This window comes from Eleutherodactylus coqui, unplaced genomic scaffold, assembly GCF_035609145.1.
Source record: "Eleutherodactylus coqui strain aEleCoq1 unplaced genomic scaffold, aEleCoq1.hap1 HAP1_SCAFFOLD_364, whole genome shotgun sequence".
In the NCBI taxonomy this organism is placed as follows: domain Eukaryota; kingdom Metazoa; phylum Chordata; class Amphibia; order Anura; family Eleutherodactylidae; genus Eleutherodactylus; species Eleutherodactylus coqui.
Window position 1 is genome coordinate 68,556 of NW_027102059.1, and position 10,179 is coordinate 78,734.

A 10,179-nucleotide genomic window follows, 5' to 3' on the forward strand; every position below is an offset into this window, starting at 1 on the left:
TTCAAAGTCCCAACGGGGAGAGAGCGTTGACGGCGAGGGGGCGCTGGCTGCTCCAGGGGCCGGGAGGGAGGCCCTGGAGGTGGGCCTGGGGGTGCGGAAGGGCCCCCTAGGAGCACCCAACAGTAGTCGGTCAAGACCCCGCCCGAGCCTCTGGTGTTGCAGGGCAGGACACCCTGGAGGCTGGGCACGGACCGCCGGTCGCCCCCCATTGTAGTCCAACAAAGTTTGAAGAGACGAATCACGAAAATCACAAGTCCAAAAATCCCTGAGAACCGGGAAGGGGACAGACCGGTGGCCCCAGGCCGGGCTTGAGTTCCAGGAGGTCGGCAGGACTCTGGAGATTGTCCCCCTGGCTTTTCCCCATAGGCCAAAATGGGGGAAGTCAAAAAAGCACCCCCAGCAGATGTATGCAGAGGGGCTGGGGGGTGATGGAGAGCGGGCTGTTGGCAGGAGTGTGCTGGCTGGAGGGGTGGCCCGGGGCGGCTGCGGAGGGCCCCCTGAGTCCACCTACCAGCAGTTGCTCTTGACCCTGCCTGAGCCTCCGGTGTTGCAGGTCAGGACACCCATTGGCGGGGAACAGCAGGTGGCAGCCCCTGCTGAAGTCGTTGGCAGAGATGAGTCTTTGAAAAAACGACAAAGTCCAAACGCTCCAGGCGTGCCGGCCAGGGTGGCGGACCCGGCTGGCTGGGCCGGCGGGAGCTGCGGCTGCCGGGGCTGAGCCGAGTGTCGACGCATGTCGTGAGAACCGGTATGGGGGTAAACCTGGTCGCTCCGGGCCGAGCCACGGTTCCAGGAAGGCGGAAGGAGCGGGCCTGTTTCCCCTGATAGCGCCGACGACGGTAAATTAAGGCCTCGCAAAACGTCAGCACGAACACCTTGTCGGGGTATAAGGGAACGAGCGGTGTGCGGTCTTTGACAAAGTGACAGTGTGTCTCAAAAAAAGCACCCCCGGCAGATGTGCGCGGACGGGGCTGGCTGGTGACGGAGAGCGGGCTGTTGGCAGCGGTGTGTGCTGGCTGCAGGGGTGGCCCGGGGCGGCTGCGGAGGGCCCCCTGAGTGCACCTACCAGTAGTGGCTCAACACCCTGGCTGAGCCTCCGATGTCCCCGGGCAGGACCCCAGGAGGCCGGGCACAGACCGCCGCTTGCCCCCTTTGCCGTTTGACGAAGCTTGCACGGTCGGAAAAAGTTTCAAAGTCCCAACGGGGAGAGAGGGTTGACGGCGAGGGGGTGCTGGCTGCTCCAGGGGCCGGGGGGAGCCCCTGGAGGTGGGACTGGGGGTGTGGAGGGGCCCCCTAGGAGCACCCAACAGTCGTGGGTCAAGACCCTGCCTGAGCCTCCGGTGTTGCAGGGAAGGACACCCAGGAGGCGGGGAACAGCCGGGGCAGCCCCCCTTGCAGTTGAACAAAGTTTGAGGAGACAAGTCATGAAAATGACAAAGTCCAAACGCTCCAGGCGTGCCGGCCAGGGGGGCGGACACGGCTGGCCGGGCCGGCGGTGGCTGCAGCTGCCGGGGCTAAGCCGAGTGTCGATGCAGGTCCTGAGAACCGGGAAGGGGACAAACCGGTGGCTCCAGGCCGGGTTGGAGTTCCAGGAGGTCGGCAGGACTCTGGAGGTTTTCCCCTTGGCATTTTCCCATTGGCCACAATGGGGGAAGTCAAAAAAGCACCCCCAGCAGATGTATGCAGAGGGGCTGGCTGGTGATGGGGAGCGGGCTGTTGGCAGCGGTGTGCTGGCTGCAGAGGTGTGCATGGGCGGCTGCGGAGGGCCCTCTGAGTGCACCTGCCAGCAGTGGCTCAAAACCCTGGCTGAGCCTCCGATGTCCCCAGGGAGGACCCCAGGAGGCCGGGCACAGACCGCAGCCTGCCCCCTTGCCGTTTGATGAAGCTTGCACCGTCAGAAAAGTTTCAAAGTCCCAACGGGGAGTGTTGAGGGCGAGGGGGTGCTGGCTGCTCCAGGGGCCGGGGGCAACCCCTGGAGGCTGGGCACGGACCGCGGCACACCCCCCCTTGCAGTCGAACAAAGTTTGAGGAGACAAGTCATGAAAATGACAAAGTCCAAACGCTCCAGGCGCCGGCCAGGGGGGCGGACCCTGCTGGCTGGGCCGGCGGGGGCTGCGGCTGCCGGGGCTGAGCCGAGTGTCAATGCAGGTCCTGAGAACCGGGAAGGGGGCAAACCGGCGGCTCCAAGCCGAGCTCGAGTTCCAGAAGGTCGGCCTGACTCTGGAGGTTTTCCCCCTGGCTTTTCCCCATAGGCCAAAATGGGGGAAGTCAAAAAAGCACCCCCAGCAGATGTATGCAGAGGGGCTGGGGGGTGATGGGGAGCGGGTGTTTGGCAGCAGTGTGCTGGCTGAAGAGGTGTGCATGGGCGGCTGCGGAGGGCCCCGTGAGTGCACCTGCCAGCGGTGGCTCAAAACCCTGGCTGAGCCTCCGCTGTCCCCGGGCAGGACCCCAGGAGGCCGGGCACGGACCGCCGGTCGCCCCCCATTGTAGTCCAACAAAGTTTGAAGAGACGAATCACGGAAATCACAAGTCCAAAAATCCCTGAGAACCGGGAAGGGGACAGACCGGTGGCTCCAGGCCGGGCTTGAGTTCCATGAGGTCGGCCTGACTCTGGAGGTTTTCCCCTTGGCATTTTCCCATTGGCCAAAATGGAGGAAGTCAAAAAAGCACCCCCGGCAGATGTATGCAGAGGGGCCTGGGGGGGGGTGACGGGGAGCGGGCTGTTGGCAGCAGTGTGCTGGCTGCAGAGGTGGCCCTGGGCGGCTGCAGAGGGCCCCCTGAGTGCACCTACCAGCAGTTGCTCTTGACCCTGCCTGAGCCTCCGGTGTTGCAGGTCAGGACACCCATTGGCGGGGAACAGCAGGTGGCAGCCCCTGCTGAAGTCGTTGGCAGAGATGAGTCTTTGAAAAAACGACAAAGTCCAAACGCTCCAGGCGTGCCGGCCAGGGTGGCGGACCCGGCTGGCTGGGCCGGTGGGAGCTGCGGCTGCCGGGGCTGAGCCGAGTGTCGATGTATGTCACGAGAACCGGTATGAGGGTGATCCTGGTCGCTCCGGGCCGAGGCACGGTTCCAGGAGGGCGGAAGGAGCGGGCCCGTTTCCCCTGATAGCGCCGACGGCGGTAAAATAAGGCCTCGCAAAACGTCAGGACGAACACCTTTTTTGCATATAAGGGAACGAGCGGTGTGCGGTCCTTGACAAAGTGACTATTTCTCAATGTGCTGAGGAGTGGGGACCGCTCAAAGTCAAAGCACCGCGGCCGCCCCTCTGCCACCTCCCTGGGAGCAGAGTCATCGAGCGCGAGGGTCCCCACTCCGCCTGTGCAGGCCGCGGGGCCAACAGGCTGGCTGGCTGCCCGGGCAGACCCCGCTCTCCGAGCGGCCGGGCCCCAACGTTCGAGAGGTGTAGGAAGCCACCTTGGGGGGCTGCGGAGGCCCCCCTGACACCGCATCCAAGCCCCTGCTGAGAACCCTGTCCTAGCTGCCTGCGAGGGCAGGCGGGACCCCCCAGGAGGCCGTGCACAGCCCGCGGCAGCCACTGCTGAAGCCCAGGGCAGTTGGCAGAGATGAGTCTTTGAGGAAAAACGACAAAGTCCAAACGCTCCAGGCGCCGGCCAGGGGTGCGGACCCGGCTGGACGGGCCGGCGGGAGCTGCGGCGGCTGGGGAAGAGCCGAGTGTCGATGCATGTCCTGAGAACCGGGAAGGGGGCAAACCAGTAGCTCCAGGCCGGGCCGGAGTTCCAGGAGGTCGGCCTGACTCTGGAGGTTTTCCCCCTGGCTTTTCCTCATAAGCCAAAATGGGGGAAGTCAAAAAAGCACCCCCAGCAGATGTATGCAGAGGGGCTGGCGGGTGACGGGGAGCGGGCTGTTGGCAGCAGTGTGCTGGCTGCGGAGGTGTGCATGGGCGTCTGCGGAGGGCCCCCTGAGTGCACCTGCCAGTGGTGGCTCAACACCCTGGCTGAGCCTCCGATGTGCCCGGGCAGGACCCCAGGAGGCCGGGCACAGAACGCCGGCTGCCCCCCTTGCCGTTTGACGAAGCTTGCGCGGTCAGAAAAGTTTCAAAGTCCCAACGGGGAGAGAGCGTTGACGGCGAGGGGGCGCTGGCTGCTCCAGGGGCCGGGAGGGAGGCCCTGGAGGTGGGCCTGGGGGTGTGGAGGGGCCCCCTGAGAGCACCAACCAGCAGTTGCTCAAGACCCTGCCTGAGCCTCCGGTGTGGCAGGGCAGGACACCCATTGGCGGGGAACAGCAGGTGGCAGCCCCTACTGAAGTCCTTGGCAGCTGGCAGAGATGAGTCTTTGAGAAAAAACGACAAAGTCCAAATGCTCCAGGCGCCGGCCAGGGTGGCGGACCCGGCTGGCCGGGCCGACGGGAGCTGCGGCGGCTGGGGAAGAGCCGAGTATCGATGCATTTCCTGAGAACCGGGAAGGGGGCAAACCAGTAGCTCAAGGCCGAGCTGGAGTTCCAGGAGGTCGGCCTGACTCTGGAGGTTTTCCCCCTGGCTTTTCGCCATAGGCCAAAATGGGGGAAGTCAAAAAAGCACCCCCGTCAGATGTATGCAGAGGGGCTGGATGGTGACGGGGAGCGGGCTGTTGGCAGCGGTGTGCTGGCTGCAGAGGGCCCCCGAGGTGCACCTACCAGCAGTTGCTCAAGACCACGCCTGAGCCTCCGGTGTTGCAGGTCAGGACACCCATTGGCGGGGGAACAGCAGGTGGCAGCCCCTGCTGAAGTCGTTGGCAGAGATGAGTCTTTGAGAAAAAAATGGCAAAGTCCAAATGCTCCAGGCGCCGGCCAGGGTGGCGGACCCGGCTGGCCGGGCCGACGGGAGCTGCGGCGGCTGGGGAAGAGCCGAGTGTCGATGCATGTCCTGAGAACCGGGAAGGGGGCAAACCAGTAGCTCCAGGCCGAGCTGGAGTTCCAGGAGGTCGGCCTGACTCTGGAGGTTTTCCCCCTGGCTTTTCGCCATAGGCCAAAATGGGGGAAGTCAAAAAAGCACCCCCGTCAGATGTATGCAGAGGGGCTGGATGGTGACGGGGAGCCGGCTGTTGGCAGCGGTGTGCTGGCTGCAGAGGGCCCCCGAGGTGCACCTACCAGCAGTTGCTCAAGACCACGCCTGAGCCTCCGGTGTTGCAGGTCAGGACACCCATTGGCGGGGAACAGCAGGTGGCAGCCCCTGCTGAAGTCGTTGGCAGAGATGAGTCTTTGAGAAAAAAACGACAAAGTCCAAACGCTCCAGGCGCTGGTCAGGGGTGCGGACCCGGCTGGCCGGGCCGGCGGGAGCTGCGGCGGCTGGGGAAGAGCCGAGTGTCGATGCATGTCCTGAGAACCGGGAAGGGGGCAAACCAGTAGCTCCAGGCCGGGCCGGAGTTCCAGGAGGTCGGCCTGACTCTGGAGGTTTTCCCCCTGGCTTTTCCTCATAAGCCAAAATGGGGGAAGTCAAAAAAGCACCCCCAGCAGATGTATGCAGAGGGGCTGGCTGGTGACGGGGAGCGGGCTGTTGGCAGCAGTGTGCAGGCTGCAGAGGTGTGCATGGGCGTCTGCGGAGGGCCCCCTGAGTGCACCTGCCAGTAGTGACTCAACACCCAGCCTGAGCCTCCGATGTGCCCCGGCAGGACCCCAGGAGGCCGGGCACAGAACGCCGGCTGCCCCCTTGCCGTTTGACGAAGCTTGCACGGTCAGAAAAGTTTCAAAGTCCCAACGGGGAGAGAGCGTTGACGGCGAGGGGGCGCTGGCTGCTCCAGGGGCCGGGAGGGAGGCCCTGGAGGTGGGCCTGGGGGTGCGGAAGGGCCCCCTAGGAGCACCCAACAGTAGTCGGTCAAGACCCCGCCCGAGCCTCTGGTGTTGCAGGGCAGGACACCCTGGAGGCTGGGCACGGACCGCCGGTCGCCCCCCATTGTAGTCCAACAAAGTTTGAAGAGACGAATCACGAAAATCACAAGTCCAAAAATCCCTGAGAACCGGGAAGGGGACAGACCGGTGGCCCCAGGCCGGGCTTGAGTTCCAGGAGGTCGGCAGGACTCTGGAGATTGTCCCCCTGGCTTTTCCCCATAGGCCAAAATGGGGGAAGTCAAAAAAGCACCCCCAGCAGATGTATGCAGAGGGGCTGGGGGGTGATGGAGAGCGGGCTGTTGGCAGGAGTGTGCTGGCTGGAGGGGTGGCCCGGGGCGGCTGCGGAGGGCCCCCTGAGTCCACCTACCAGCAGTTGCTCTTGACCCTGCCTGAGCCTCCGGTGTTGCAGGTCAGGACACCCATTGGCGGGGAACAGCAGGTGGCAGCCCCTGCTGAAGTCGTTGGCAGAGATGAGTCTTTGAAAAAACGACAAAGTCCAAACGCTCCAGGCGTGCCGGCCAGGGTGGCGGACCCGGCTGGCTGGGCCGGCGGGAGCTGCGGCTGCCGGGGCTGAGCCGAGTGTCGACGCATGTCGTGAGAACCGGTATGGGGGTAAACCTGGTCGCTCCGGGCCGAGCCACGGTTCCAGGAAGGCGGAAGGAGCGGGCCTGTTTCCCCTGATAGCGCCGACGACGGTAAATTAAGGCCTCGCAAAACGTCAGGACGAACACCTTTTTTGCATATAAGGGAACGAGCGGTGTGCGGTCCTTGACAAAGTGACTATTTCTCAATGTGCTGTGGAGTGGGGGCCGCTCAAAGTCAAAGCACCGCGGCCGCCCCTCTGCCACCTCCCTGGGAGCAGGGTCATCGAGCGCGAGTGTCCCCACTCCGCCTGTCCAGGCCGCGGGGCCGACAGGCTGGCTGGCTGCCCGGGCAGACCCCGCTCTCCGAGCGGCCGGGCCCCAACGTTCGAGAGGTGTAGGAAGCCACCTTGGGGGGCTGCGGAGGCCCCCCTGACACCGCCTCCAAGCCCTTGCTGAGAGCCCTGTCCTAGCTGCCTGCGCGGGCAGGCGGGACCCCCCCCCAGTAGGCCGTGCACAGCCCGCGGCAGCCACTGCTGAAGCCCACGGCAGTTGGCAGAGATGGGTCTTTGAATAAAATGACAAAGTCCAAACGCTCCAGGCGCCGGCCAGGGGGGAGGACCCGGCTGGCCGGGCCGGCGGGAGCTGCGGCGGCTGGTGAAGAGCCGAGTGTCAAGGCATGTCCTGAGAACCGGGAAGGGGGCAAACCAGTAGCTCCAGGCCGGGCTAGGGTTCCAGGAGGTCGGCCTGACTGTGGAGGTTTTCCCCCTGGCTTTTCCCCATAGGCCAAAACGGGGGAAGTCAAAAAAGCACCCCCGGCAGATGTATGCAGAGGGGCTGGCGGGTGATGGGGAGCGGGCTGTTGGCAGCAGTGTGCTGGCTGCAGAGGTGTGCCTGGGCGGCTGCGGAGGGCCCCCTGAGTGCACCTGCCAGCAGTGGCTCAACACCCTGGCTGAGCCTCCGATGTCCCCGGGCAGGACCCCAGGAGGCCGGGCAGAGCCCGCCGCTTGCCCCCTTGCCGTTTGACGAAGCTTGCATGGTCAGAAAAGTTTCAAAGTCCCAACGGTGAGAGAGCGTTGATGGCGAGGGGGTGCTGGCTGCCCCAGGGGCCGGGTGGGAGGCCCTGGGGGTGTGGAGGTGCCCCCTGAGAGCACCCAACAGAAGTTGCTCAAGACCCTGCCTGAGCCTCCGGTGTTGCAGGGAAGGACACCCAGGGGGCGGGGAACAGCCGTGGCAGCCCCCCTTGCAGTTGAACAAAGTTTGAGGAGACAAGTCATGAAAATGACAAAGTCCAAACGCTCCAGGCACCGGGCAGGGTGGCGGACCCGGCTGGCCGGGCCGGCGGGGGCTGCGGCTGCCGGGGCTGAGCCGAGTGTCAATGCAGGTCCTGAGAACCGGGAAGGGGACAAACCGGCGGCTCCAGGCCGAGCTCGAGTTCCAGAAGGTCGGCCTGACTCTGGAGGTTTTCCCCCTGGCTTTTCCCCATAGGCCAAAATGGGGGAAGTCAAAAAAGCACCCCCAGCAGATGTATGCAGAGGGGCTGGGGGGTGATGGGGAGCGGGTGTTTGGCAGCAGTGTGCTGGCTGAAGAGGTGTGCATGGGCGTCTGCGGAGGGCCCCCTGAGTGCACCTGCCAGCGGTGGCTCAAAACCCTGGCTGAGCCTCCGATGTCCCCGGGCAGAACCCCAGGAGGCCGGGCACAGACCGCAGCCTGCCCCCTTGCCGTTTGACGAAGCTTGCACGGTCAGAAAAGTTTCAAAGTCCCAATGGGGAGAGAGTGTTGACGGCGAGGGGGTTACTGGCTGCTCCAGGGGCAACCCCTGGAGGCTGGGCACGGACTGCGGCAGCCCCCCTTGCAGTCGGACAAAGTTTGAGGAGACAAGTCATGAAAATGACAAAGTCCAAACGCTCCAGGCGTGCCGGCCAGGGGTGCGGACCCGGCTGGCCGGGCCGGCGGGGGCTGCGGCGGCTGGGGCTGAGCCGAGTGTCAATGCAGGTCCTGAGAACCGGGAAGGGGACAGACCAGTAGCTCCCGGCCGAGCTGGAGTTCCAGGAGGTCGGCCTGACTCTGGAGGTTTTCCCCTTGGCATTTTCCCATTGGCCAAAATGGGGGAAGTCAAAAAAGCACCCCCGGCAGATGTATGCAGAGGGGGCTGGCTGGTGATGGGGAGCGGGCTGTTGGCAGCGGTGTGCTGGCTGCAGAGGTGTGCATGGGCGGCTGCGGAGGGCCCCCCGAGTGCACCTGCCCGTGGTGGCTGAAAACCCAGGCTGAGCCTCCGATGTGCCCGGGCAGGACCCCAGGAGGCCGGGCACAGAACGCCGGTTGCCCCCTTGCCGTTTGACGAAGCTTGCACGGTCAGAAAAGTTTCAAAGTCCCAACGGGGAGAGAGTGCTGACGGTGAGGGGGTGCTGGCTGCTCCAGGGGCCGGGAGGGAGGCCCTGGAGGTGGGCCTGGGGGTGTGGCGGGGCCCCCTGAGAGCACCTACCAGCAGTTGCTCAAGACCCTGCCTGAGCCTCCGGTGTTGCAGGGCAGGACACCCATTGGCGGGGAAAAGCAGGTGGCAGCCCCTGCTGAAGTCCTTGGCAGAGATGAGTCTTTGAAAAAAATGACAAAGTCCAAACGCTCCAGGCGCCGGTCAGGGGGGCGGACCCGGCTGGCCGGGCCGACGGGAGCTGCGGCGGCTGGGGAAGAGCCGAGTGTCAAGGCATGTCCTGAGAACCGGGAAGGGGGCAAACCAGTAGCTCCAGGCCGGGCTAGGGTTCCAGGAGGTCGGCCTGACTCTGGAGGTTTTCCCCCTGGCTTTTCCCCATAGGCCAACATGGGGGAAGTCAAAAAAGCACCCCCGGCAGATGTATGCAGAGGGGCTGGGGGGTGACGGGGAGCGGGCTGTTGGCAGCAGTGTGCTGGCTGCAGAGGGCCCCCGAGGTGCTGCACCTACCAGTAGTTGCTCAAGACCCCCCATGACCCTCCGGTGTTGCAGGTCAGGACACCCATTGGCGGGGAACAGCAGGTGGCAGCCCCTGCTGAAGTCGTTGGCAGAGATGAGTCTTTGAGAAAAACGACAAAGTCCAAACGCTCCAGGCGTGCCGGCCAGGGTGGCGGACCCGGCTGGCTGGGCCGGCGGGAGCTGCGGCTGCCGGGGCTGAGCCGAGTATCAATGCATGTCGTGAGAACCGGTATGAGGTTAATCCTGGGCCCCCGGGGCCGAGGCGCGGTTCCAGGGAGGCGGAAGGAGCGGGCCTGTTTCCCCTGATAGCGCCGACGGCGGTAAATTAAGGCCTCGCAAAACGTCAGGACGAACACCTTTTTTGCATATAAGGGAACGAGCGGTGTGCGGTCTTTGACAAAGTGACTATTTCTCAATGTGCTGAGAAGGGAGTGGGGGCCGCTCAAAGTCAAAGCGCCGCGGCCGCCCCTCTGCCACCTCCCTGGGAGCAGAGTCATCGAGCGCGAGTGTCCCCACTCCGCCTGTCCAGGCCGCGGGGCCGACAGGCCGGCTGGCTGCCCGGGTAGACCCCGCTCTCCGAGCGGCCGGGCGCCACGTTCAAGAGGTGTACGAAGCCACCTTGGGGGCCTGCGGAGGCCCCCCTGAGAGCGCCTCCAAGCCCCTGCTGAGAACCCTGTCCTAGCTGCCTGCGCGGGCAGGCGGGACCCCCCCAGGAGGCTGTGCACAGCCCGCGGCAGCCCATGCTGAATCCCACGGCAGTTGGCAGAGATGAGTCTTTGAGGAAAAACGACAAAGTCCAAACGCTCCAGGCGTGCCGGCCAGGGGGAC